Below are 27,568 nucleotides of genomic sequence, written 5' to 3' on the forward strand. Positions count from 1 at the left end.
GTCAGTAAAGGGACACTGAGAATTTGCCTCCGGCATCTGGGAAAGTCTTCAAACCTCCATTCACCAGCAATTCCCAATAATGCATGCCCTGATCCCCATCTGGAAGGGAGCACAGATCAGAAGCATTTCCATGGTGTCCTGGGATCCCCTTCTGCCTTAGGGATCTGGGCACTGCAAGGGGGTTGGGAAAGGCTGTGGGGGCCAGATGTGAATGGACGTGGCCAAAGCTGCAGAGGGGCATGGGGAGCTCTGGGCTGGCTCTGGTCACTCTGCACACTCTTTCCACGTCCTGTGCAACATCCCTGAAGCGCTGTGCCCGCACTGCCAAGCAGCAGAGAGGGCAGCTGAAGGCTCAGCAGGGCTCAGGCCCAGAGGCACAGCAATTACCTCCTGCGACTGTGCCTGGCATCGCCTCCCTTCCTGTAGAAGAGGCTGGAACAGAACCACTGCTTCCTCTGGGAAAAACCTTCCTTCTGCACAGCCTCTACTTTCATTTCTGGAGAAAGGAAAAGGGAGCGCTGGATGAGGTGGAGGCATTCCCCACTGGGGAGGTGGCACCTTCAGGAGATGGTGAAAGATATGGTTCAGGATCAGGAAAATGGCCAGGCTCTTGGAGCTGGGCCAGAGCACTCCCTCACTGAAACACCCGCCCTGCTGATCTACCCCAAGACCGGGAAATTGCAGGGGATTTCAGAGTGTGCATGGCCAGTGGGGCATTTTGGGCTCCCAGTCAGCTGATGCCAAAGGCCTTCCTGCAGAGGCTGGGGAGAAGCTGCAGCCAGGCCAAGCAGGGAAACAGCCCTGCAGGGTGTGAGAGCTGCAGCGAGGCAGCCAGGCTGCCATGGATCCCTTCCCGCTGTGCCAGGTATGGCGTGTCCAGATGTGCAGAGAAAGCCCCTGGGTTGTGAGTCTCAGGAGGAGGCTGAGGGAAATGGAACCCCCTTGTTTTCCCTGCAGCACCTCTTTCAGCATTTGCCTCATGACTTCTAATGGCTCCAGGGTTTTCCTGTCTGCCATGTGTTTGCTGTTTTCTGTTGGAGGACCTTAACAGAAAGTAGTTCCATTTCCCAGGAGTGGATCCCACAAAAGCAGTGCTCAGCCTGTGGGGTCAGCAGTGACGCACTACTCACCCCTATGACGGGAGCTGAGCTTGTGAGCGACATCCAGGCCAGGAGCTGAAGAAGCCCTCCCTGCAGACACACCCGTAACTGAAAAGCCAAAGAAACTTCAGTCACCTGGTTCTTGGCAGCCTGTCAATAATTATTTCTTGGTGGGACAGTGAGAACTTACCTGCAGGAGGTCCAGAGGGCTTCAGAACAACTTCATAGCGCCACGTCATGGGAGGAGCCTTGCCAGCAACCCCATCTAGAAGCAAACCAAGATGAGAAGAGTTTCCATTGTGCACCAGGCCTGGCTGTGGCCCTGGGCTCACGGCAGGCCTCCTGCTCGGGGCTGCTCCTGTGCCTTGGGCCTCTGGGCACTCAGGGCAGCTGTGGGAGGAGCTGCAGTGGGAGGGACCTTGGTGCACGAGTTCCATTTCCCAGGGGCTGGGAACGAGCTCCGGAGGCCTCGAAGCCGAGGTGCCTCCAGCTGTGGCTGCTGCCGGGCCGTGCAAGGGCAGGCTCTGGGGGAAGAGCTGCTGCCACACAGCCCTGCCCAGGGCTGAGCCCGGCACCGCAATTAGGAGTTTCGGCATTTTGGGCTCCCAGTCAGCTGATGCCAAAGGCCTTCCTGCAGAGGCTGGGGAGAAGCTGCAGCCAGGCCAGGCTGGGAAACAGCCCTGCAGGGCGGGGCAGCAGCAGCGGGGCAGCCAGGCTGCCATGGAGCCCTTCCCGCTGTGCCGGGCACAGCATGTGCAGATGTGCAGAGAAAGCTCCCAGATGCTTCAACTCAGGAAAAGGCTGAGGCAAGTACACGCACCATGTCTTCTCTGCATCATTTGTTTCAGTATTTTCCGCACGCCTTCTGATGATTCTTGGGATTTCTTGTCTGCTCTGTCCGGGATCTTTCCCGTCGGATGACCTTAGAGCAACAGAGTTCCATTTCCCAGCAGTGGATCCCATAAAAGCAGTGCTCGGCCTGTGGGGTCAGCAGGGACACACTACTCACCCCTGCGATGGGAGCCGGGCTTGCCTGCTGGAACCAGCACAGGAGCTGGAGAAATGCTCCCTGCAGACACACCTGTAACTCAACAGCCACAGAAGCTTCTGTCATCTCTGCTGCTCTGCACGGGCAGCCCTGAGCTGCAGGAGCAGTGAGGGGGAATTGCACAGGGCGAGGGCACACATGCGCACGGCTCTGTCCTGGCACCTGCAGCCATGCCCCCCCGGTCGAGCTTTGGGCTCTGAGCTGGCAGCTTCCCCGGGGGAAAGGTCTTCACCTACCCTCGCCATCTCCCCGAGGCTCATCCAGGAATGTGGGTTGGGAAGCCAGATCACCTTCACCAACAGGTTCATCTGCAAAGGAAGCAGGACAGAGCAGCTCCCAGCACTGCAGGAGATCCTCAGGCTGCCTGGGACCTGCGAGGAGGCGTGCAAAGCACAGCCCCGGGGCATAGTCCTGGGCCCTTCCCTTCCCTCTCTGCTCTTCTCCGTGGCTGCAGAGAGCACATGGAAGGAGACAGTGGCATTGCACGTGGCAAGAGGATGTACAGTTAAATGCTCCTTCCTCCCACTGACTGTGATCCTGTGGGATCATCAGGGCTCCAGAAGGGAGCAGGGCAATGTTTCCAGAAACCATCAACCTTGATTTGATCTTAAGGGAAATGGCACATGTATGAGCTTTTGCCACAGTGACACTGCTTATTCTATCCGGAAAGGGCCATTGAGAACTTGCCTCCAGCATTCTCCGCGAATTTTAAGCCAGATTCCACCAGGGCTTCCAGGTAATCCATGTCACGATCCCAGTCTAGAAGGGAGCACAGGTCAGAAGCATTTCCGTGGTGTGTTGGGATTCCCTTCTGCCTTAGGGAACTGGGCAGTGCAAGGGGCTCGGGTAAGGGTGTGGGAGCCAGATGTGAATGGACATGGCCAACACTGGGTGTTCTCTCCCTCCCACAGAGGAAAGCCTCCCTAAAGCTTTATGGAAAACCATCCCCAAGGCTTCGTGGGGAGAAGGGAGCGCTGTCCTGGGAAAGGGGAGCCAGGCGGCCGGCTCACCTGCTCCCTTCCCTCGCCATGGAGCTGCCTGGGCAGCCCTGGGAGGGAGGGCCACTGCCAGGAGGAGCAGGAGGAAGAGGCGCAGAGCAAGGGCCATGGTGCCTTGCCCTGTGCCAGTCCCGCAGCTCTTGCTGCCGCCGCTGTCCTGACGCCGCTGTCCCGACGCCGCTGTCCCAATGTCAGCACCACTGCCGCCGCCGCCGCCGCCGCTGCTGCTGCTGCTGCCGCAACGGTTGTGCTCAAGGACTGACTGCTCGGTGGCTGTGGTGCTGTGCAACCACGGGTCTCTGGGACCTCTGTGACCTCAGAGCCTGCTGTGACCTCAGCCTGCTGTCAGCCCAGAGCCTGCTGTGACCTCATGGCCTTAGCTGTGCCCCCAGAGCGTACCCCCATCTGTACGAATGGGCTGCCCTGACTGTAAATGGTTTGCTTCATCAAAGGCCATTGCTTAGCAAAACCTTTTGTTTTGCCTGCTGACACTGCTGGTCAGGCTGTGTCCCTGGAGATGCTCCTGATGGCTTCCTGTAGCAATGGGGAGCAAAGAGACACCTACCCCCTTATGCGTCCCACAGAGATCACTTTATTATAGAAATCACCCCCCTTTTATACCTTTCATCTCAATGAGACAAAACCAAAACTTTAGAGAAGATGGGCACCCATTGGCTGGCTCAGCTGCCGTCTGCCCATGCGTCTTTTCCCCCAGTCTGCTCCCCATTCATACGCTGTCCACACGTTCCTCCTCATTCCTGCCTCTCACTTCTCAGCCAACTTCCAGCCGTCCAGCCTGCAGCTGAGCCTTCCCCACAGGGATTTCTGCTGAACATAACCCTTAGCAACTTGAACAATTACAATCCCATATCCCACAGCTTCCCTCTTTTCCTGGGCATGCTGCTGGTGGAGGTCCAGGCGCAGATGATGCCACTGAAGGAGATGTGCCCTCAGCCCAGGGATGCTCAGCATGGGCTCCCCCAGCCCCTCGGGGCCCCGCTGCTGGTCACAGCAGCCCCTGCCTGGCTCCTGCCTGCCCGCACCGTGGGCATCCATGGCTGCTCCTGGACATGGAGCTCAGCCAGTGCTGCTGCCGTGTGGGCTTTGCTGGTGGTACTACTCGGACACTGGGGTGACAGCTCCATCGCTCCATCTCTTTATTGGAACAGAAGAATGGGCCATCACCTACCCCTGGGGGGGGGGGGTGAGGGGGGGTTCACCTTCAGTGTTGTTTAGAGGGTAGGGCCAGGGGGCTTAGGGGGCTGGGTTGATGCTGGGGTCTCTAGAAGAACATGGGAATGAGCTGGGACGGGGCAGAGGGAGATCAAAAAAGGGAGTGAAGGCAGCTTGGGGATACCCATGGGGAGAAGAGATGGCAGGGGGATCTAGAGGGTCACAGGAGGTTCCCTCATAGATGGCCATTTTGGGGTCTTCTTCTCAGAGCTCCTGTAAGGGCTGCCCAGGAGCCCTCTGCTGGAGGAGCTGCTCCATTGGTCCGAGCGCCAGGTGTAGCCTCCAGCTTTCATCTGCTGTCCAGAGGCGCTCCTGTGGAGAGAGGAGTGTCTGAGGCCCCAGCTGCCGCTGGCACACAGGGACCCTCCTGCACAGCAGGGCCCAGAGCTGGCAAGGCTCCCCAGCACGGCTGGAGCTGCTGGCACACCTTGGCCCAGCTGGACAGCTGCCCCTCAAGGCCCCGGCCAGCAGGGGATGGCTCTGGGCAGGGTCCCTGGCCAGGAGCGGGCCCCAGAGCGCGTCTGCCTTCCAAGGGCAATCTGGTCCCTGCTCTTTCTCCTCCCCGCCTTGCTTTGCCTCTGCCCGCTGCTCCTGGGGCTGCTCTTGGCCCCGCAGCCTCAGTGGGAGCCAGCACTGGCTGCAGCCCCAGTGGGCTCCCCTGGACAAGGCCCAGCAATGAAGAGGCCAATGAAAGCACCGGGCAGCAGCAGAACCCTCAGCAGAGTTATGTGGACAACCACTGACCAGCCACAATTCTACAGCAACTCACTGAGAATGGTTCCTGTCTACAAGCAGCCATCCAATGAAGCTGTCTGAGGGGAAGAGCAACAAAACACTCACCGTTTTCTCTTCCAGCAATACCAGATTCCAACAGAGCACAACATGAAGATGAGTGCCCCAGCAGCCACGATGGCCATTAACTCAAGTAAACAGCGTGTTCCATGACAGACACCGCTTCCAATGCCCTTCTGGGAATCGGGAACACGTGTTGAGGTGCCGGCTGCATCTGTGAGAGCAATGGGGAGCGTGAGCCCGGGCTCTGCTCCACTGCTGAGCTGGCAGCTCGCTGGACACGGCCAGGATGTTGTCTGCTTCCCCCAGAGCTGGGGCCTGCAGGCACCTTGGCACCCCTTGGCACAGGCTGTGCCACCCAACAAAGCCCAGAGGGCCGGGAGGAGAGCCCGGGGATGGCGCAGCTGCTTGGGCAGTCGCTCCTTCCAGGGAGCCGGGCCCACCCATCCCTGAGCAGCCAGTGCCAGCCCCGACCCTGCCTGCCCCGTGACAGCTCCCCCAGCCCAAGGGGACAGAGTCAGGGCCTGTCAGGACACAGGGCAGCCCCTGCCCAGCCGGGAGTCAGGGCTGGCTGTAGCCCTGGGCTCACAACAGGGCTCCCGCTCGGGGCTGCTCCTGTGCCTTGGGCCTCTGGGCACTCAGGGCAGCTGTGGGAGGAGCTGCAGTGGGAGGGACCTTGGTGCACGAGTCCCATTTCCCAGGGGCTGGGAAGGAACGAGCTCCGGAGGCCTCGAAGCCGAGGCGCCTCCAGCTTTGGCTGCTGCCGGGCCGTGCAAGGGCAGGCTCTGGGGGAAGAGCTGCTGCCACACAGCCCTGCCCAGGGCTGAGCCTGGCACAGCAATTACCTCCTGTGCATGTGCCCGTGCCTGGCATCGCCTTTCTTCTTGACGCAGAGGCTGCCGATGAGTGACTGCTTCCACTGGGAAATGCTGCCTTCCACAGAAGCTCTATGTCCAGGTCTTACGGAGAAAGGAAGAGAGATAGTTGGATCAGATGGAACTGTTCCCTATTTGGGTGCTGGCATCTTCAGGAGGCAATACTTGTCAACAATATGGACAAGGCTCAGGAAAAGGCCCAGGCTCTTGGGGCAGTGACAGGGCTCTCTCTTGTCCAAATCACCACCTCTCCTGATCTACCCTGAGACCAGGAAATTGCAGGGGATCTCAGGGTGTGCAAGGCCCATGGGGCACTTTGGGCTCCCAGTCAGCTGATGTCAAAGGCCTTCCTGCAGAGGCTGGGGAGAAACTGCAGCCAGGCCGGGCTGTGAAAAAGCCCCGCAGGGCGTGACAGCAGCAGTGGGGCAGCGAGGCTGCCATGGATCCCTTCCCTCTGCGCCGGGTATAGTGTGTCCAGATGTGGAAAGAAAGACCCGGGCTGCTGAATCTCAAAAAAAGGCTGAAGGAAGTGCTCCCACCTTGTCTTCTCTGCATCATTTGTTTCAGTATTTTCTGCATGTCTTCTGATGGTTCTTGGGATTTCTTGTCTGCTCTGTCCGGGATCTTTCCCGTCGGAGGACCTTAGAGCAACAGAGTTCCATTTCCCAGCAGTGGATCCCATAAAAGCAGTGCTCGGCCTGTGGGGTCAGCAGGGACACACTACTCACCCCTGCGATGGGAGCCGGGCTTGCCTGCTGGAACCAGCACAGGAGCTGGAGAAATGCTCCCTGCAGACACACCTGTAACTCAACAGCCACAGAAGCTTCTGTCATCTCTGCTGCTCTGCACGGGCAGCCCTGAGCTGCAGGAGCAGTGAGGGGGAATTGCACAGGGCGAGGGCACACACGCGCACCGCTCTGTCCTGGCACCTGCAGCCATGCCCCCCGGGCCGAGCTTTGGGCTCTGAGCTGGCAGCTCCCCCAGGGGGAAAGGTCTTCACCTACCCTCGCCATCTCCCCGAGGCTCATCCAGGAATGTGGGTTGGGAAGCCAGATCACCTTCACCAACAGGTTCATCTGCAAAGGAAGCAGGACAGAGCAGCTCTCAGCACTGCAGGAGGTCCTCAGGCTGCCTGGGGCCAGGCAAAGGCACAAGCACAAGGCACAGCCCCAGGCCCTTCTCTTCTCTCTCTGCTCTTCTCCGTGGCTGCACAAAGCACATGGAAGGAGACAGTGGCATTGCACATGGGAAGAAGATTTAACAGCTAAATCCTTCTTTCTCCCACTGACAGCCGTCCTGTGGGATCATCAGGGCTCCAGAAAGAAGGAGGTCAAGGTTTCCAGAAACCATCAGCCTTCAGAGGAACTTAAGCAAAGTGGCACATGAGCGGGCTTCTGCCACCTTGACACTGATTATTCTGTCAGTAAAGGGACACTGAGAATTTGCCTCCGGCATCTGGGAAAGTCTTCAAACCTCCATTCACCAGCAATTCCCAATAATGCATGCCCTGATCCCCATCTGGAAGGGAGCACAGATCAGAAGCATTTCCATGGTGTCCTGGGATCCCCTTCTGCCTTAGGGATCTGGGCACTGCAAGGGGGTTGGGAAAGGCTGTGGGGGCCAGATGTGAATGGACGTGGCCAAAGCTGCAGAGGGGCATGGGGAGCTCTGGGCTGGCTCTGGTCACTCTGCACACTCTTTCCACGTCCTGTGCAACATCCCTGAAGCGCTGTGCCCGCACTGCCAAGCAGCAGAGAGGGCAGCTGAAGGCTCAGCAGGGCTCAGGCCCAGAGGCACAGCAATTACCTCCTGCGACTGTGCCTGGCATCGCCTCCCTTCCTGTAGAAGAGGCTGGAACAGAAGCACTGCTTCCTCTGGGAAAACCTTCCTTCTGCACAGCCTCTACTTTCATTTCTGGAGAAAGGAAAAGGGAGCGCTGGATGAGGTGGAGGCATTCCCCACTGGGGAGGTGGCACCTTCAGGAGATGGTGAAAGATGTGGTTCAGGATCAGGAAAATGGCCAGGCTCTTGGAGCTGGGCCAGAGCACTCCCTCACTGAAACACCCGCCCTGCTGATCTACCCCAAGACTGGGAAATTGCAGGGGATTTCAGAGTGTGCATGGCCAGTGGGGCATTTTGGGCTCCCAGTCAGCTGATGCCAAAGGCCTTCCTGCAGAGGCTGGGGAGAAGCTGCAGCCAGGCCAAGCAGGGAAACAGCCCTGCAGGGTGTGAGAGCTGCAGCGAGGCAGCCAGGCTGCCATGGATCCCTTCCCGCTGTGCCAGCTATGGCGTGTCCAGATGTGCAGAGAAAGCCCCTGGGTTGTGAGTCTCAGGAGGAGGCTGAGGGAAATGGAACCCCCTTGTTTTCCCTGCAGCATCTCTTTCAGCATTTGCCTCATGACTTCTAATGGCTCCAGGGTTTTCCTGTCTGCCATGTGTTTGCTGTTTTCTGTTGGAGGACCTTAACAGAAAGTAGTTCCATTTCCCAGGAGTGGATCCCACAAAAGCAGTGCTCAGCCTGTGGGGTCAGCAGTGACGCACTACTCACCCCTATGACGGGAGCTGAGCTTGTGAGCGACATCCAGGCCAGGAGCTGAAGAAGCCCTCCCTGCAGACACACCCGTAACTGAAAAGCCAAAGAAACTTCAGTCACCTGGTTCTTGGCAGCCTGTCAATAATTATTTCTTGGTGGGACAGTGAGAACTTACCTGCAGGAGGTCCAGAGGGCTTCAGAACAACTTCATAGCGCCACGTCATGGGAGGAGCCTTGCCAGCAACCCCATCTAGAAGCAAACCAAGATGAGAAGAGTTTCCATTGTGCACCAGGCCTGGCTGTGGCCCTGGGCTCACGGCAGGCCTCCTGCTCGGGGCTGCTCCTGTGCCTTGGGCCTCTGGGCACTCAGGGCAGCTGTGGGAGCAGCCGCAGTGGGAGGGACCTTGGTGCACGAGTCCCATTTCCCAGGGGCTGGGAAGGAACGAGCTCCGGAGGCCTCGAAGCCGAGGTGCCTCCAGCTGTGGCTGCTGCCGGGCCGTGCAAGGGCAGGCTCTGGGGGAAGAGCTGCTGCCACACAGCCCTGCCCAGGGCTGAGCCCGGCACCGCAATTAGGAGTTTCGGCATTTTGGGCTCCCAGTCAGCTGATGCCAAAGGCCTTCCTGCAGAGGCTGGGGAGAAGCTGCAGCCAGGCCAGGCTGGGAAACAGCCCTGCAGGGCGGGTCAGCAGCAGCAGGGCAGCCAGGCTGCCATGGATCCCTTCCCGCTGTGCCGGGCACAGCATGTGCAGATGTGCAGAGAAAGCTCCCAGATGCTTCAACTCAGGAAAAGGCTGAGGCAAGTACACGCACCATGTCTTCTCTGCATCATTTGTTTCAGTATTTTCCGCACGCCTTCTGATGATTCTTGGGATTTCTTGTCTGCTCTGTCCGGGATCTTTCCCGTCGGAGGACCTTAGAGCAACAGAGTTCCATTTCCCAGCAGTGGATCCCATAAAAGCAGTGCTCGGCCTGTGGGGTCAGCAGGGACACACTACTCACCCCTGCGATGGGAGCCGGGCTTGCCTGCTGGAACCAGCACAGGAGCTGGAGAAATGCTCCCTGCAGACACACCTGTAACTCAACAGCCACAGAAGCTTCTGTCATCTCTGCTGCTCTGCACGGGCAGCCCTGAGCTGCAGGAGCAGTGAGGGGGAATTGCACAGGGCGAGGGCACACACGCGCACGGCTCTGTCCTGGCACCTGCAGCCATGCCCCCCCGGTCGAGCTTTGGGCTCTGAGCTGGCAGCTTCCCCGGGGGAAAGGTCTTCACCTACCCTCGCCATCTCCCCGAGGCTCATCCAGGAATGTGGGTTGGGAAGCCAGATCACCTTCACCAACAGGTTCATCTGCAATGGAAGCAGGACAGAGCAGCTCCCAGCACTGCAGGAGATCCTCAGGCTGCCTGGGACCTGCGAGGAGGCGTGCAAAGCACAGCCCCGGGGCATAGTCCTGGGCCCTTCCCTTCCCTCTCTGCTCTTCTCCGTGGCTGCAGAGAGCACATGGAAGGAGACAGTGGCATTGCACGTGGCAAGAGGATGTACAGTTAAATGCTCCTTCCTCCCACTGACTGTGATCCTGTGGGATCATCAGGGCTCCAGAAGGGAGCAGGGCAATGTTTCCAGAAACCATCAACCTTGATTTGATCTTAAGGGAAATGGCACATGTATGAGCTCTTGCCACAGTGACACTGCTTATTCTATCCGGAAAGGGCCATTGAGAACTTGCCTCCAGCATTCTCCGCGAATTTTAAGCCAGATTCCACCAGGGCTTCCAGGTAATCCATGTCACGATCCCAGTCTAGAAGGGAGCACAGGTCAGAAGCATTTCCGTGGTGTGTTGGGATTCCCTTCTGCCTTAGGGAACTGGGCAGTGCAAGGGGCTCGGGTAAGGGTGTGGGAGCCAGATGTGAATGGACATGGCCAACACTGGGTGTTCTCTCCCTCCCACAGAGGAAAGCCTCCCTAAAGCTTTATGGAAAACCATCCCCAAGGCTTCGTGGGGAGAAGGGAGCGCTGTCCTGGGAAAGGGGAGCCAGGCGGCCGGCTCACCTGCTCCCTTCCCTCGCCATGGAGCTGCCTGGGCAGCCCTGGGAGGGAGGGCCACTGCCAGGAGGAGCAGGAGGAAGAGGCGCAGAGCAAGGGCCATGGTGCCTTGCCCTGTGCCAGTCCCGCAGCTCTTGCTGCCGCCGCTGTCCTGACGCCGCTGTCCCGACGCCGCTGTCCCAATGTCAGCACCACTGCCGCCGCCGCCGCCGCCGCTGCTGCTGCTGCTGCCGCAACGGTTGTGCTCAAGGACTGACTGCTCGGTGGCTGTGGTGCTGTGCAACCACGGGTCTCTGGGACCTCTGTGACCTCAGAGCCTGCTGTGACCTCAGCCTGCTGTCAGCCCAGAGCCTGCTGTGACCTCATGGCCTTAGCTGTGCCCCCAGAGCGTACCCCCATCTGTACGAATGGGCTGCCCTGACTGTAAATGGTTTGCTTCATCAAAGGCCATTGCTTAGCAAAACCTTTTGTTTTGCCTGCTGACACTGCTGGTCAGGCTGTGTCCCTGGAGATGCTCCTGATGGCTTCCTGTAGCAATGGGGAGCAAAGAGACACCTACCCCCTTATGCGTCCCACAGAGATCACTTTATTATAGAAATCACCCCCCTTTTATACCTTTCATCTCAATGAGACAAAACCAAAACTTTAGAGAAGATGGGCACCCATTGGCTGGCTCAGCTGCCGTCTGCCCATGCGTCTTTTCCCCCAGTCTGCTCCCCATTCATACGCTGTCCACACGTTCCTCCTCATTCCTGCCTCTCACTTCTCAGCCAACTTCCAGCCGTCCAGCCTGCAGCTGAGCCTTCCCCACAGGGATTTCTGCTGAACATAACCCTTAGCAACTTGAACAATTACAATCCCATATCCCACAGCTTCCCTCTTTTCCTGGGCATGCTGCTGGTGGAGGTCCAGGCGCAGATGATGCCACTGAAGGAGATGTGCCCTCAGCCCAGGGATGCTCAGCATGGGCTCCCCCAGCCCCTCGGGGCCCCGCTGCTGGTCACAGCAGCCCCTGCCTGGCTCCTGCCTGCCCGCACCGTGGGCATCCATGGCTGCTCCTGGACATGGAGCTCAGCCAGTGCTGCTGCCGTGTGGGCTTTGCTGGTGGTACTACTCGGACACTGGGGTGACAGCTCCATCGCTCCATCTCTTTATTGGAACAGAAGAATGGGCCATCACCTACCCCTGGGGGGGGGGGTGAGGGGGGGTTCACCTTCAGTGTTGTTTAGAGGGTAGGGCCAGGGGGCTTAGGGGGCTGGGTTGATGCTGGGGTCTCTAGAAGAACATGGGAATGAGCTGGGACGGGGCAGAGGGAGATCAAAAAAGGGAGTGAAGGCAGCTTGGGGATACCCATGGGGAGAAGAGATGGCAGGGGGATCTAGAGGGTCACAGGAGGTTCCCTCATAGATGGCCATTTTGGGGTCTTCTTCTCAGAGCTCCTGTAAGGGCTGCCCAGGAGCCCTCTGCTGGAGGAGCTGCTCCATTGGTCCGAGCGCCAGGTGTAGCCTCCAGCTTTCATCTGCTGTCCAGAGGCGCTCCTGTGGAGAGAGGAGTGTCTGAGGCCCCAGCTGCCGCTGGCACACAGGGACCCTCCTGCACAGCAGGGCCCAGAGCTGGCAAGGCTCCCCAGCACGGCTGGAGCTGCTGGCACACCTTGGCCCAGCTGGACAGCTGCCCCTCAAGGCCCCGGCCAGCAGGGGATGGCTCTGGGCAGGGTCCCTGGCCAGGAGCGGGCCCCAGAGCGCGTCTGCCTTCCAAGGGCAATCTGGTCCCTGCTCTTTCTCCTCCCCGCCTTGCTTTGCCTCTGCCCGCTGCTCCTGGGGCTGCTCTTGGCCCCGCAGCCTCAGTGGGAGCCAGCACTGGCTGCAGCCCCAGTGGGCTCCCCTGGACAAGGCCCAGCAATGAAGAGGCCAATGAAAGCACCGGGCAGCAGCAGAACCCTCAGCAGAGTTATGTGGACAACCACTGACCAGCCACAATTCTACAGCAACTCACTGAGAATGGTTCCTGTCTACAAGCAGCCATCCAATGAAGCTGTCTGAGGGGAAGAGCAACAAAACACTCACCGTTTTCTCTTCCAGCAATACCAGATTCCAACAGAGCACAACATGAAGATGAGTGCCCCAGCAGCCACGATGGCCATTAACTCAAGTAAACAGCGTGTTCCATGACAGACACCGCTTCCAATGCCCTTCTGGGAATCGGGAACACGTGTTGAGGTGCCGGCTGCATCTGTGAGAGCAATGGGGAGCGTGAGCCCGGGCTCTGCTCCACTGCTGAGCTGGCAGCTCGCTGGACACGGCCAGGATGTTGTCTGCTTCCCCCAGAGCTGGGGCCTGCAGGCACCTTGGCACCCCTTGGCACAGGCTGTGCCACCCAACAAAGCCCAGAGGGCCGGGAGGAGAGCCCGGGGATGGCGCAGCTGCTTGGGCAGTCGCTCCTTCCAGGGAGCCGGGCCCACCCATCCCTGAGCAGCCAGTGCCAGCCCCGACCCTGCCTGCCCCGTGACAGCTCCCCCAGCCCAAGGGGACAGAGTCAGGGCCTGTCAGGACACAGGGCAGCCCCTGCCCAGCCGGGAGTCAGGGCTGGCTGTAGCCCTGGGCTCACAACAGGGCTCCCGCTCGGGGCTGCTCCTGTGCCTTGGGCCTCTGGGCACTCAGGGCAGCTGTGGGAGGAGCTGCAGTGGGAGGGACCTTGGTGCACGAGTCCCATTTCCCAGGGGCTGGGAAGGAACGAGCTCCGGAGGCCTCGAAGCCGAGGCGCCTCCAGCTTTGGCTGCTGCCGGGCCGTGCAAGGGCAGGCTCTGGGGGAAGAGCTGCTGCCACACAGCCCTGCCCAGGGCTGAGCCTGGCACAGCAATTACCTCCTGTGCATGTGCCCGTGCCTGGCATCGCCTTTCTTCTTGACGCAGAGGCTGCCGATGAGTGACTGCTTCCACTGGGAAATGCTGCCTTCCACAGAAGCTCTATGTCCAGGTCTTACGGAGAAAGGAAGAGAGATAGTTGGATCAGATGGAACTGTTCCCTATTTGGGTGCTGGCATCTTCAGGAGGCAATACTTGTCAACAATATGGACAAGGCTCAGGAAAAGGCCCAGGCTCTTGGGGCAGTGACAGGGCTCTCTCTTGTCCAAATCACCACCTCTCCTGATCTACCCTGAGACCAGGAAATTGCAGGGGATCTCAGGGTGTGCAAGGCCCATGGGGCACTTTGGGCTCCCAGTCAGCTGATGTCAAAGGCCTTCCTGCAGAGGCTGGGGAGAAACTGCAGCCAGGCCGGGCTGTGAAAAAGCCCCGCAGGGCGTGACAGCAGCAGTGGGGCAGCGAGGCTGCCATGGATCCCTTCCCTCTGCGCCGGGTATAGTGTGTCCAGATGTGGAAAGAAAGACCCGGGCTGCTGAATCTCAAAAAAAGGCTGAAGGAAGTGCTCCCACCTTGTCTTCTCTGCATCATTTGTTTCAGTATTTTCTGCATGTCTTCTGATGGTTCTTGGGATTTCTTGTCTGCTCTGTCCGGGATCTTTCCCGTCGGAGGACCTTAGAGCAACAGAGTTCCATTTCCCAGCAGTGGATCCCATAAAAGCAGTGCTCGGCCTGTGGGGTCAGCAGGGACACACTACTCACCCCTGCGATGGGAGCCGGGCTTGCCTGCTGGAACCAGCACAGGAGCTGGAGAAATGCTCCCTGCAGACACACCTGTAACTCAACAGCCACAGAAGCTTCTGTCATCTCTGCTGCTCTGCACGGGCAGCCCTGAGCTGCAGGAGCAGTGAGGGGGAATTGCACAGGGCGAGGGCACACACGCGCACCGCTCTGTCCTGGCACCTGCAGCCATGCCCCCCGGGCCGAGCTTTGGGCTCTGAGCTGGCAGCTCCCCCAGGGGGAAAGGTCTTCACCTACCCTCGCCATCTCCCCGAGGCTCATCCAGGAATGTGGGTTGGGAAGCCAGATCACCTTCACCAACAGGTTCATCTGCAAAGGAAGCAGGACAGAGCAGCTCTCAGCACTGCAGGAGGTCCTCAGGCTGCCTGGGGCCAGGCAAAGGCACAAGCACAAGGCACAGCCCCAGGCCCTTCTCTTCTCTCTCTGCTCTTCTCCGTGGCTGCACAAAGCACATGGAAGGAGACAGTGGCATTGCACATGGGAAGAAGATTTAACAGCTAAATCCTTCTTTCTCCCACTGACAGCCGTCCTGTGGGATCATCAGGGCTCCAGAAAGAAGGAGGTCAAGGTTTCCAGAAACCATCAGCCTTCAGAGGAACTTAAGCAAAGTGGCACATGAGCGGGCTTCTGCCACCTTGACACTGATTATTCTGTCAGTAAAGGGACACTGAGAATTTGCCTCCGGCATCTGGGAAAGTCTTCAAACCTCCATTCACCAGCAATTCCCAATAATGCATGCCCTGATCCCCATCTGGAAGGGAGCACAGATCAGAAGCATTTCCATGGTGTCCTGGGATCCCCTTCTGCCTTAGGGATCTGGGCACTGCAAGGGGGTTGGGAAAGGCTGTGGGGGCCAGATGTGAATGGACGTGGCCAAAGCTGCAGAGGGGCATGGGGAGCTCTGGGCTGGCTCTGGTCACTCTGCACACTCTTTCCACGTCCTGTGCAACATCCCTGAAGCGCTGTGCCCGCACTGCCAAGCAGCAGAGAGGGCAGCTGAAGGCTCAGCAGGGCTCAGGCCCAGAGGCACAGCAATTACCTCCTGCGACTGTGCCTGGCATCGCCTCCCTTCCTGTAGAAGAGGCTGGAACAGAAGCACTGCTTCCTCTGGGAAAACCTTCCTTCTGCACAGCCTCTACTTTCATTTCTGGAGAAAGGAAAAGGGAGCGCTGGATGAGGTGGAGGCATTCCCCACTGGGGAGGTGGCACCTTCAGGAGATGGTGAAAGATGTGGTTCAGGATCAGGAAAATGGCCAGGCTCTTGGAGCTGGGCCAGAGCACTCCCTCACTGAAACACCCGCCCTGCTGATCTACCCCAAGACTGGGAAATTGCAGGGGATTTCAGAGTGTGCATGGCCAGTGGGGCATTTTGGGCTCCCAGTCAGCTGATGCCAAAGGCCTTCCTGCAGAGGCTGGGGAGAAGCTGCAGCCAGGCCAAGCAGGGAAACAGCCCTGCAGGGTGTGAGAGCTGCAGCGAGGCAGCCAGGCTGCCATGGATCCCTTCCCGCTGTGCCAGCTATGGCGTGTCCAGATGTGCAGAGAAAGCCCCTGGGTTGTGAGTCTCAGGAGGAGGCTGAGGGAAATGGAACCCCCTTGTTTTCCCTGCAGCATCTCTTTCAGCATTTGCCTCATGACTTCTAATGGCTCCAGGGTTTTCCTGTCTGCCATGTGTTTGCTGTTTTCTGTTGGAGGACCTTAACAGAAAGTAGTTCCATTTCCCAGGAGTGGATCCCACAAAAGCAGTGCTCAGCCTGTGGGGTCAGCAGTGACGCACTACTCACCCCTATGACGGGAGCTGAGCTTGTGAGCGACATCCAGGCCAGGAGCTGAAGAAGCCCTCCCTGCAGACACACCCGTAACTGAAAAGCCAAAGAAACTTCAGTCACCTGGTTCTTGGCAGCCTGTCAATAATTATTTCTTGGTGGGACAGTGAGAACTTACCTGCAGGAGGTCCAGAGGGCTTCAGAACAACTTCATAGCGCCACGTCATGGGAGGAGCCTTGCCAGCAACCCCATCTAGAAGCAAACCAAGATGAGAAGAGTTTCCATTGTGCACCAGGCCTGGCTGTGGCCCTGGGCTCACGGCAGGCCTCCTGCTCGGGGCTGCTCCTGTGCCTTGGGCCTCTGGGCACTCAGGGCAGCTGTGGGAGCAGCCGCAGTGGGAGGGACCTTGGTGCACGAGTCCCATTTCCCAGGGGCTGGGAAGGAACGAGCTCCGGAGGCCTCGAAGCCGAGGTGCCTCCAGCTGTGGCTGCTGCCGGGCCGTGCAAGGGCAGGCTCTGGGGGAAGAGCTGCTGCCACACAGCCCTGCCCAGGGCTGAGCCCGGCACCGCAATTAGGAGTTTCGGCATTTTGGGCTCCCAGTCAGCTGATGCCAAAGGCCTTCCTGCAGAGGCTGGGGAGAAGCTGCAGCCAGGCCAGGCTGGGAAACAGCCCTGCAGGGCGGGTCAGCAGCAGCAGGGCAGCCAGGCTGCCATGGATCCCTTCCCGCTGTGCCGGGCACAGCATGTGCAGATGTGCAGAGAAAGCTCCCAGATGCTTCAACTCAGGAAAAGGCTGAGGCAAGTACACGCACCATGTCTTCTCTGCATCATTTGTTTCAGTATTTTCCGCACGCCTTCTGATGATTCTTGGGATTTCTTGTCTGCTCTGTCCGGGATCTTTCCCGTCGGAGGACCTTAGAGCAACAGAGTTCCATTTCCCAGCAGTGGATCCCATAAAAGCAGTGCTCGGCCTGTGGGGTCAGCAGGGACACACTACTCACCCCTGCGATGGGAGCCGGGCTTGCCTGCTGGAACCAGCACAGGAGCTGGAGAAATGCTCCCTGCAGACACACCTGTAACTCAACAGCCACAGAAGCTTCTGTCATCTCTGCTGCTCTGCACGGGCAGCCCTGAGCTGCAGGAGCAGTGAGGGGGAATTGCACAGGGCGAGGGCACACACGCGCACGGCTCTGTCCTGGCACCTGCAGCCATGCCCCCCCGGTCGAGCTTTGGGCTCTGAGCTGGCAGCTTCCCCGGGGGAAAGGTCTTCACCTACCCTCGCCATCTCCCCGAGGCTCATCCAGGAATGTGGGTTGGGAAGCCAGATCACCTTCACCAACAGGTTCATCTGCAATGGAAGCAGGACAGAGCAGCTCCCAGCACTGCAGGAGATCCTCAGGCTGCCTGGGACCTGCGAGGAGGCGTGCAAAGCACAGCCCCGGGGCATAGTCCTGGGCCCTTCCCTTCCCTCTCTGCTCTTCTCCGTGGCTGCAGAGAGCACATGGAAGGAGACAGTGGCATTGCACGTGGCAAGAGGATGTACAGTTAAATGCTCCTTCCTCCCACTGACTGTGATCCTGTGGGATCATCAGGGCTCCAGAAGGGAGCAGGGCAATGTTTCCAGAAACCATCAACCTTGATTTGATCTTAAGGGAAATGGCACATGTATGAGCTCTTGCCACAGTGACACTGCTTATTCTATCCGGAAAGGGCCATTGAGAACTTGCCTCCAGCATTCTCCGCGAATTTTAAGCCAGATTCCACCAGGGCTTCCAGGTAATCCATGTCACGATCCCAGTCTAGAAGGGAGCACAGGTCAGAAGCATTTCCGTGGTGTGTTGGGATTCCCTTCTGCCTTAGGGAACTGGGCAGTGCAAGGGGCTCGGGTAAGGGTGTGGGAGCCAGATGTGAATGGACATGGCCAACACTGGGTGTTCTCTCCCTCCCACAGAGGAAAGCCTCCCTAAAGCTTTATGGAAAACCATCCCCAAGGCTTCGTGGGGAGAAGGGAGCGCTGTCCTGGGAAAGGGGAGCCAGGCGGCCGGCTCACCTGCTCCCTTCCCTCGCCATGGAGCTGCCTGGGCAGCCCTGGGAGGGAGGGCCACTGCCAGGAGGAGCAGGAGGAAGAGGCGCAGAGCAAGGGCCATGGTGCCTTGCCCTGTGCCAGTCCCGCAGCTCTTGCTGCCGCCGCTGTCCTGACGCCGCTGTCCCGACGCCGCTGTCCCAATGTCAGCACCACTGCCGCCGCCGCCGCCGCCGCTGCTGCTGCTGCTGCCGCAACGGTTGTGCTCAAGGACTGACTGCTCGGTGGCTGTGGTGCTGTGCAACCACGGGTCTCTGGGACCTCTGTGACCTCAGAGCCTGCTGTGACCTCAGCCTGCTGTCAGCCCAGAGCCTGCTGTGACCTCATGGCCTTAGCTGTGCCCCCAGAGCGTACCCCCATCTGTACGAATGGGCTGCCCTGACTGTAAATGGTTTGCTTCATCAAAGGCCATTGCTTAGCAAAACCTTTTGTTTTGCCTGCTGACACTGCTGGTCAGGCTGTGTCCCTGGAGATGCTCCTGATGGCTTCCTGTAGCAATGGGGAGCAAAGAGACACCTACCCCCTTATGCGTCCCACAGAGATCACTTTATTATAGAAATCACCCCCCTTTTATACCTTTCATCTCAATGAGACAAAACCAAAACTTTAGAGAAGATGGGCACCCATTGGCTGGCTCAGCTGCCGTCCGCCCATGCGTCTTTTTCCCCAGTCTGCTCCCCATTCATACGCTGTCCACACGTTCCTCCTCATTCCTGCCTCTCACTTCTCAGCCAACTTCCAGCCGTCCAGCCTGCAGCTGAGCCTTCCCCACAGGGATTTCTGCTGAACATAACCCTTAGCAACTTGAACAATTACAATCCCATATCCCACAGCTTCCCTCTTTTCCTGGGCATGCTGCTGGTGGAGGTCCAGGCGCAGATGATGCCACTGAAGGAGATGTGCCCTCAGCCCAGGGATGCTCAGCATGGGCTCCCCCAGCCCCTCGGGGCCCCGCTGCTGGTCACAGCAGCCCCTGCCTGGCTCCTGCCTGCCCGCACCGTGGGCATCCATGGCTGCTCCTGGACATGGAGCTCAGCCAGTGCTGCTGCCGTGTGGGCTTTGCTGGTGGTACTACTCGGACACTGGGGTGACAGCTCCATCGCTCCATCTCTTTATTGGAACAGAAGAATGGGCCATCACCTACCCCTGGGGGGGGGGGGGGGGGAGGGGAGGGGGGGGTTCACCTTCAGTGTTGTTTAGAGGGTAGGGCCAGGGGGCTTAGGGGGCTGGGTTGATGCTGGGGTCTCTAGAAGAACATGGGAATGAGCTGGGACGGGGCAGAGGGAGATCAAAAAAGGGAGTGAAGGCAGCTTGGGGATACCCATGGGGAGAAGAGATGGCAGGGGGATCTAGAGGGTCACAGGAGGTTCCCTCATAGATGGCCATTTTGGGGTCTTCTTCTCAGAGCTCCTGTAAGGGCTGCCCAGGAGCCCTCTGCTGGAGGAGCTGCTCCATTGGTCCGAGCGCCAGGTGTAGCCTCCAGCTTTCATCTGCTGTCCAGAGGCGCTCCTGTGGAGAGAGGAGTGTCTGAGGCCCCAGCTGCCGCTGGCACACAGGGACCCTCCTGCACAGCAGGGCCCAGAGCTGGCAAGGCTCCCCAGCACGGCTGGAGCTGCTGGCACACCTTGGCCCAGCTGGACAGCTGCCCCTCAAGGCCCCGGCCAGCAGGGGATGGCTCTGGGCAGGGTCCCTGGCCAGGAGCGGGCCCCAGAGCGCGTCTGCCTTCCAAGGGCAATCTGGTCCCTGCTCTTTCTCCTCCCCGCCTTGCTTTGCCTCTGCCCGCTGCTCCTGGGGCTGCTCTTGGCCCCGCAGCCTCAGTGGGAGCCAGCACTGGCTGCAGCCCCAGTGGGCTCCCCTGGACAAGGCCCAGCAATGAAGAGGCCAATGAAAGCACCGGGCAGCAGCAGAACCCTCAGCAGAGTTATGTGGACAACCACTGACCAGCCACAATTCTACAGCAACTCACTGAGAATGGTTCCTGTCTACAAGCAGCCATCCAATGAAGCTGTCTGAGGGGAAGAGCAACAAAACACTCACCGTTTTCTCTTCCAGCAATACCAGATTCCAACAGAGCACAACATGAAGATGAGTGCCCCAGCAGCCACGATGGCCATTAACTCAAGTAAACAGCGTGTTCCGTGACAGACACCGCTTCCAATGCCCTTCTGGGAATCGGGAACACGTGTTGAGGTGCCGGCTGCATCTGTGAGAGCAATGGGGAGCGTGAGCCCGGGCTCTGCTCCACTGCTGAGCTGGCAGCTCGCTGGACACGGCCAGGATGTTGTCTGCTTCCCCCAGAGCTGGGGCCTGCAGGCACCTTGGCACCCCTTGGCACAGGCTGTGCCACCCAACAAAGCCCAGAGGGCCGGGAGGAGAGCCCGGGGATGGCGCAGCTGCTTGGGCAGTCGCTCCTTCCAGGGAGCCGGGCCCACCCATGCCTGAGCAGCCAGTGCCAGCCCCGACCCTGCCTGCCCCGTGACAGCTCCCCCAGCCCAAGGGGACAGAGTCAGGGCCTGTCAGGACACAGGGCAGCCCCTGCCCAGCCGGGAGTCAGGGCTGGCTGTAGCCCTGGGCTCACAACAGGGCTCCCGCTCGGGGCTGCTCCTGTGCCTTGGGCCTCTGGGCACTCAGGGCAGCTGTGGGAGGAGCTGCAGTGGGAGGGACCTTGATGCACGAGTCCCATTTCCCAGGGGCTGGGAAGGAACGAGCTCCGGAGGCCTCGAAGCCGAGGCGCCTCCAGCTGTGGCTGCTGCCGGGCCGTGCAAGGGCAGGCTCTGGGGGAAGAGCTGCTGCCACACAGCCCTGCCCAGGGCTGAGCCTGGCACAGCAATTACCTCCTGTGCCTGTACCCGTGCCTGGCATCGCCTTTCTTCTTGACGCAGAGGCTGCCGATGAGTGACTGCTTCCACTGGGAAATGCTGCCTTCCACAGAAGCTCTATGTCCAGGTCTTACGGAGAAAGGAAGAGAGATAGTTGGATCAGATGGAACTGTTCCCTATTTGGGTGCTGGCATCTTCAGGAGGCAATACTTGTCAACAATATGGACAAGGCTCAGGAAAAGGCCCAGGCTCTTGGGGCAGTGACAGGGCTCTCTCTTGTCCAAATCACCACCTCTCCTGATCTACCCTGAGACCAGGAAATTGCAGGGGATCTCAGGGTGTGCAAGGCCCATGGGGCACTTTGGGCTCCCAGTCAGCTGATGTCAAAGGCCTTCCTGCAGAGGCTGGGGAGAAACTGCAGCCAGGCCGGGCTGTGAAAAAGCCCCGCAGGGCGTGACAGCAGCAGTGGGGCAGCGAGGCTGCCATGGATCCCTTCCCTCTGCGCCGGGTATAGTGTGTCCAGATGTGGAAAGAAAGACCCGGGCTGCTGAATCTCAAAAAAAGGCTGAAGGAAGTGCTCCCACCTTGTCTTCTCTGCATCATTTGTTTCAGTATTTTCTGCATGTCTTCTGATGGTTCTTGGGATTTCTTGTCTGCTCTGTCCGGGATCTTTCCCGTCGGAGGACCTTAGAGCAACAGAGTTCCATTTCCCAGCAGTGGATCCCATAAAAGCAGTGCTCGGCCTGTGGGGTCAGCAGGGACACACTACTCACCCCTGCGATGGGAGCCGGGCTTGCCTGCTGGAACCAGCACAGGAGCTGGAGAAATGCTCCCTGCAGACACACCTGTAACTCAACAGCCACAGAAGCTTCTGTCATCTCTGCTGCTCTGCACGGGCAGCCCTGAGCTGCAGGAGCAGTGAGGGGGAATTGCACAGGGCGAGGGCACACACGCGCACCGCTCTGTCCTGGCACCTGCAGCCATGCCCCCCGGGCCGAGCTTTGGGCTCTGAGCTGGCAGCTCCCCCAGGGGGAAAGGTCTTCACCTACCCTCGCCATCTCCCCGAGGCTCATCCAGGAATGTGGGTTGGGAAGCCAGATCACCTTCACCAACAGGTTCATCTGCAAAGGAAGCAGGACAGAGCAGCTCTCAGCACTGCAGGAGGTCCTCAGGCTGCCTGGGGCCAGGCAAAGGCACAAGCACAAGGCACAGCCCCAGGCCCTTCTCTTCTCTCTCTGCTCTTCTCCGTGGCTGCACAAAGCACATGGAAGGAGACAGTGGCATTGCACATGGGAAGAAGATTTAACAGCTAAATCCTTCTTTCTCCCACTGACAGCCGTCCTGTGGGATCATCAGGGCTCCAGAAAGAAGGAGGTCAAGGTTTCCAGAAACCATCAGCCTTCAGAGGAACTTAAGCAAAGTGGCACATGAGCGGGCTTCTGCCACCTTGACACTGATTATTCTGTCAGTAAAGGGACACTGAGAATTTGCCTCCGGCATCTGGGAAAGTCTTCAAACCTCCATTCACCAGCAATTCCCAATAATGCATGCCCTGATCCCCATCTGGAAGGGAGCACAGATCAGAAGCATTTCCATGGTGTCCTGGGATCCCCTTCTGCCTTAGGGATCTGGGCACTGCAAGGGGGTTGGGAAAGGCTGTGGGGGCCAGATGTGAATGGACGTGGCCAAAGCTGCAGAGGGGCATGGGGAGCTCTGGGCTGGCTCTGGTCACTCTGCACACTCTTTCCACGTCCTGTGCAACATCCCTGAAGCGCTGTGCCCGCACTGCCAAGCAGCAGAGAGGGCAGCTGAAGGCTCAGCAGGGCTCAGGCCCAGAGGCACAGCAATTACCTCCTGCGACTGTGCCTGGCATCGCCTCCCTTCCTGTAGAAGAGGCTGGAACAGAAGCACTGCTTCCTCTGGGAAAACCTTCCTTCTGCACAGCCTCTACTTTCATTTCTGGAGAAAGGAAAAGGGAGCGCTGGATGAGGTGGAGGCATTCCCCACTGGGGAGGTGGCACCTTCAGGAGATGGTGAAAGATGTGGTTCAGGATCAGGAAAATGGCCAGGCTCTTGGAGCTGGGCCAGAGCACTCCCTCACTGAAACACCCGCCCTGCTGATCTACCCCAAGACTGGGAAATTGCAGGGGATTTCAGAGTGTGCATGGCCAGTGGGGCATTTTGGGCTCCCAGTCAGCTGATGCCAAAGGCCTTCCTGCAGAGGCTGGGGAGAAGCTGCAGCCAGGCCAAGCAGGGAAACAGCCCTGCAGGGTGTGAGAGCTGCAGCGAGGCAGCCAGGCTGCCATGGATCCCTTCCCGCTGTGCCAGCTATGGCGTGTCCAGATGTGCAGAGAAAGCCCCTGGGTTGTGAGTCTCAGGAGGAGGCTGAGGGAAATGGAACCCCCTTGTTTTCCCTGCAGCATCTCTTTCAGCATTTGCCTCATGACTTCTAATGGCTCCAGGGTTTTCCTGTCTGCCATGTGTTTGCTGTTTTCTGTTGGAGGACCTTAACAGAAAGTAGTTCCATTTCCCAGGAGTGGATCCCACAAAAGCAGTGCTCAGCCTGTGGGGTCAGCAGTGACGCACTACTCACCCCTATGACGGGAGCTGAGCTTGTGAGCGACATCCAGGCCAGGAGCTGAAGAAGCCCTCCCTGCAGACACACCCGTAACTGAAAAGCCAAAGAAACTTCAGTCACCTGGTTCTTGGCAGCCTGTCAATAATTATTTCTTGGTGGGACAGTGAGAACTTACCTGCAGGAGGTCCAGAGGGCTTCAGAACAACTTCATAGCGCCACGTCATGGGAGGAGCCTTGCCAGCAACCCCATCTAGAAGCAAACCAAGATGAGAAGAGTTTCCATTGTGCACCAGGCCTGGCTGTGGCCCTGGGCTCACGGCAGGCCTCCTGCTCGGGGCTGCTCCTGTGCCTTGGGCCTCTGGGCACTCAGGGCAGCTGTGGGAGCAGCCGCAGTGGGAGGGACCTTGGTGCACGAGTCCCATTTCCCAGGGGCTGGGAAGGAACGAGCTCCGGAGGCCTCGAAGCCGAGGTGCCTCCAGCTGTGGCTGCTGCCGGGCCGTGCAAGGGCAGGCTCTGGGGGAAGAGCTGCTGCCACACAGCCCTGCCCAGGGCTGAGCCCGGCACCGCAATTAGGAGTTTCGGCATTTTGGGCTCCCAGTCAGCTGATGCCAAAGGCCTTCCTGCAGAGGCTGGGGAGAAGCTGCAGCCAGGCCAGGCTGGGAAACAGCCCTGCAGGGCGGGTCAGCAGCAGCAGGGCAGCCAGGCTGCCATGGATCCCTTCCCGCTGTGCCGGGCACAGCATGTGCAGATGTGCAGAGAAAGCTCCCAGATGCTTCAACTCAGGAAAAGGCTGAGGCAAGTACACGCACCATGTCTTCTCTGCATCATTTGTTTCAGTATTTTCCGCACGCCTTCTGATGATTCTTGGGATTTCTTGTCTGCTCTGTCCGGGATCTTTCCCGTCGGAGGACCTTAGAGCAACAGAGTTCCATTTCCCAGCAGTGGATCCCATAAAAGCAGTGCTCGGCCTGTGGGGTCAGCAGGGACACACTACTCACCCCTGCGATGGGAGCCGGGCTTGCCTGCTGGAACCAGCACAGGAGCTGGAGAAATGCTCCCTGCAGACACACCTGTAACTCAACAGCCACAGAAGCTTCTGTCATCTCTGCTGCTCTGCACGGGCAGCCCTGAGCTGCAGGAGCAGTGAGGGGGAATTGCACAGGGCGAGGGCACACACGCGCACGGCTCTGTCCTGGCACCTGCAGCCATGCCCCCCCGGTCGAGCTTTGGGCTCTGAGCTGGCAGCTTCCCCGGGGGAAAGGTCTTCACCTACCCTCGCCATCTCCCCGAGGCTCATCCAGGAATGTGGGTTGGGAAGCCAGATCACCTTCACCAACAGGTTCATCTGCAATGGAAGCAGGACAGAGCAGCTCCCAGCACTGCAGGAGATCCTCAGGCTGCCTGGGACCTGCGAGGAGGCGTGCAAAGCACAGCCCCGGGGCATAGTCCTGGGCCCTTCCCTTCCCTCTCTGCTCTTCTCCGTGGCTGCAGAGAGCACATGGAAGGAGACAGTGGCATTGCACGTGGCAAGAGGATGTACAGTTAAATGCTCCTTCCTCCCACTGACTGTGATCCTGTGGGATCATCAGGGCTCCAGAAGGGAGCAGGGCAATGTTTCCAGAAACCATCAACCTTGATTTGATCTTAAGGGAAATGGCACATGTATGAGCTCTTGCCACAGTGACACTGCTTATTCTATCCGGAAAGGGCCATTGAGAACTTGCCTCCAGCATTCTCCGCGAATTTTAAGCCAGATTCCACCAGGGCTTCCAGGTAATCCATGTCACGATCCCAGTCTAGAAGGGAGCACAGGTCAGAAGCATTTCCGTGGTGTGTTGGGATTCCCTTCTGCCTTAGGGAACTGGGCAGTGCAAGGGGCTCGGGTAAGGGTGTGGGAGCCAGATGTGAATGGACATGGCCAACACTGGGTGTTCTCTCCCTCCCACAGAGGAAAGCCTCCCTAAAGCTTTATGGAAAACCATCCCCAAGGCTTCGTGGGGAGAAGGGAGCGCTGTCCTGGGAAAGGGGAGCCAGGCGGCCGGCTCACCTGCTCCCTTCCCTCGCCATGGAGCTGCCTGGGCAGCCCTGGGAGGGAGGGCCACTGCCAGGAGGAGCAGGAGGAAGAGGCGCAGAGCAAGGGCCATGGTGCCTTGCCCTGTGCCAGTCCCGCAGCTCTTGCTGCCGCCGCTGTCCTGACGCCGCTGTCCCGACGCCGCTGTCCCAATGTCAGCACCACTGCCGCCGCCGCCGCCGCCGCTGCTGCTGCTGCTGCCGCAACGGTTGTGCTCAAGGACTGACTGCTCGGTGGCTGTGGTGCTGTGCAACCACGGGTCTCTGGGACCTCTGTGACCTCAGAGCCTGCTGTGACCTCAGCCTGCTGTCAGCCCAGAGCCTGCTGTGACCTCATGGCCTTAGCTGTGCCCCCAGAGCGTACCCCCATCTGTACGAATGGGCTGCCCTGACTGTAAATGGTTTGCTTCATCAAAGGCCATTGCTTAGCAAAACCTTTTGTTTTGCCTGCTGACACTGCTGGTCAGGCTGTGTCCCTGGAGATGCTCCTGATGGCTTCCTGTAGCAATGGGGAGCAAAGAGACACCTACCCCCTTATGCGTCCCACAGAGATCACTTTATTATAGAAATCACCCCCCTTTTATACCTTTCATCTCAATGAGACAAAACCAAAACTTTAGAGAAGATGGGCACCCATTGGCTGGCTCAGCTGCCGTCCGCCCATGCGTCTTTTTCCCCAGTCTGCTCCCCATTCATACGCTGTCCACACGTTCCTCCTCATTCCTGCCTCTCACTTCTCAGCCAACTTCCAGCCGTCCAGCCTGCAGCTGAGCCTTCCCCACAGGGATTTCTGCTGAACATAACCCTTAGCAACTTGAACAATTACAATCCCATATCCCACAGCTTCCCTCTTTTCCTGGGCATGCTGCTGGTGGAGGTCCAGGCGCAGATGATGCCACTGAAGGAGATGTGCCCTCAGCCCAGGGATGCTCAGCATGGGCTCCCCCAGCCCCTCGGGGCCCCGCTGCTGGTCACAGCAGCCCCTGCCTGGCTCCTGCCTGCCCGCACCGTGGGCATCCATGGCTGCTCCTGGACATGGAGCTCAGCCAGTGCTGCTGCCGTGTGGGCTTTGCTGGTGGTACTACTCGGACACTGGGGTGACAGCTCCATCGCTCCATCTCTTTATTGGAACAGAAGAATGGGCCATCACCTACCCCTGGGGGGGGGGGGGGGGAGGGGAGGGGGGGGTTCACCTTCAGTGTTGTTTAGAGGGTAGGGCCAGGGGGCTTAGGGGGCTGGGTTGATGCTGGGGTCTCTAGAAGAACATGGGAATGAGCTGGGACGGGGCAGAGGGAGATCAAAAAAGGGAGTGAAGGCAGCTTGGGGATACCCATGGGGAGAAGAGATGGCAGGGGGATCTAGAGGGTCACAGGAGGTTCCCTCATAGATGGCCATTTTGGGGTCTTCTTCTCAGAGCTCCTGTAAGGGCTGCCCAGGAGCCCTCTGCTGGAGGAGCTGCTCCATTGGTCCGAGCGCCAGGTGTAGCCTCCAGCTTTCATCTGCTGTCCAGAGGCGCTCCTGTGGAGAGAGGAGTGTCTGAGGCCCCAGCTGCCGCTGGCACACAGGGACCCTCCTGCACAGCAGGGCCCAGAGCTGGCAAGGCTCCCCAGCACGGCTGGAGCTGCTGGCACACCTTGGCCCAGCTGGACAGCTGCCCCTCAAGGCCCCGGCCAGCAGGGGATGGCTCTGGGCAGGGTCCCTGGCCAGGAGCGGGCCCCAGAGCGCGTCTGCCTTCCAAGGGCAATCTGGTCCCTGCTCTTTCTCCTCCCCGCCTTGCTTTGCCTCTGCCCGCTGCTCCTGGGGCTGCTCTTGGCCCCGCAGCCTCAGTGGGAGCCAGCACTGGCTGCAGCCCCAGTGGGCTCCCCTGGACAAGGCCCAGCAATGAAGAGGCCAATGAAAGCACCGGGCAGCAGCAGAACCCTCAGCAGAGTTATGTGGACAACCACTGACCAGCCACAATTCTACAGCAACTCAC

Source organism: Sturnus vulgaris, chromosome 11 (assembly GCF_052056855.1).
Source record: "Sturnus vulgaris isolate bStuVul1 chromosome 11, bStuVul1.hap1, whole genome shotgun sequence".
Lineage (NCBI taxonomy): Eukaryota > Metazoa > Chordata > Aves > Passeriformes > Sturnidae > Sturnus > Sturnus vulgaris.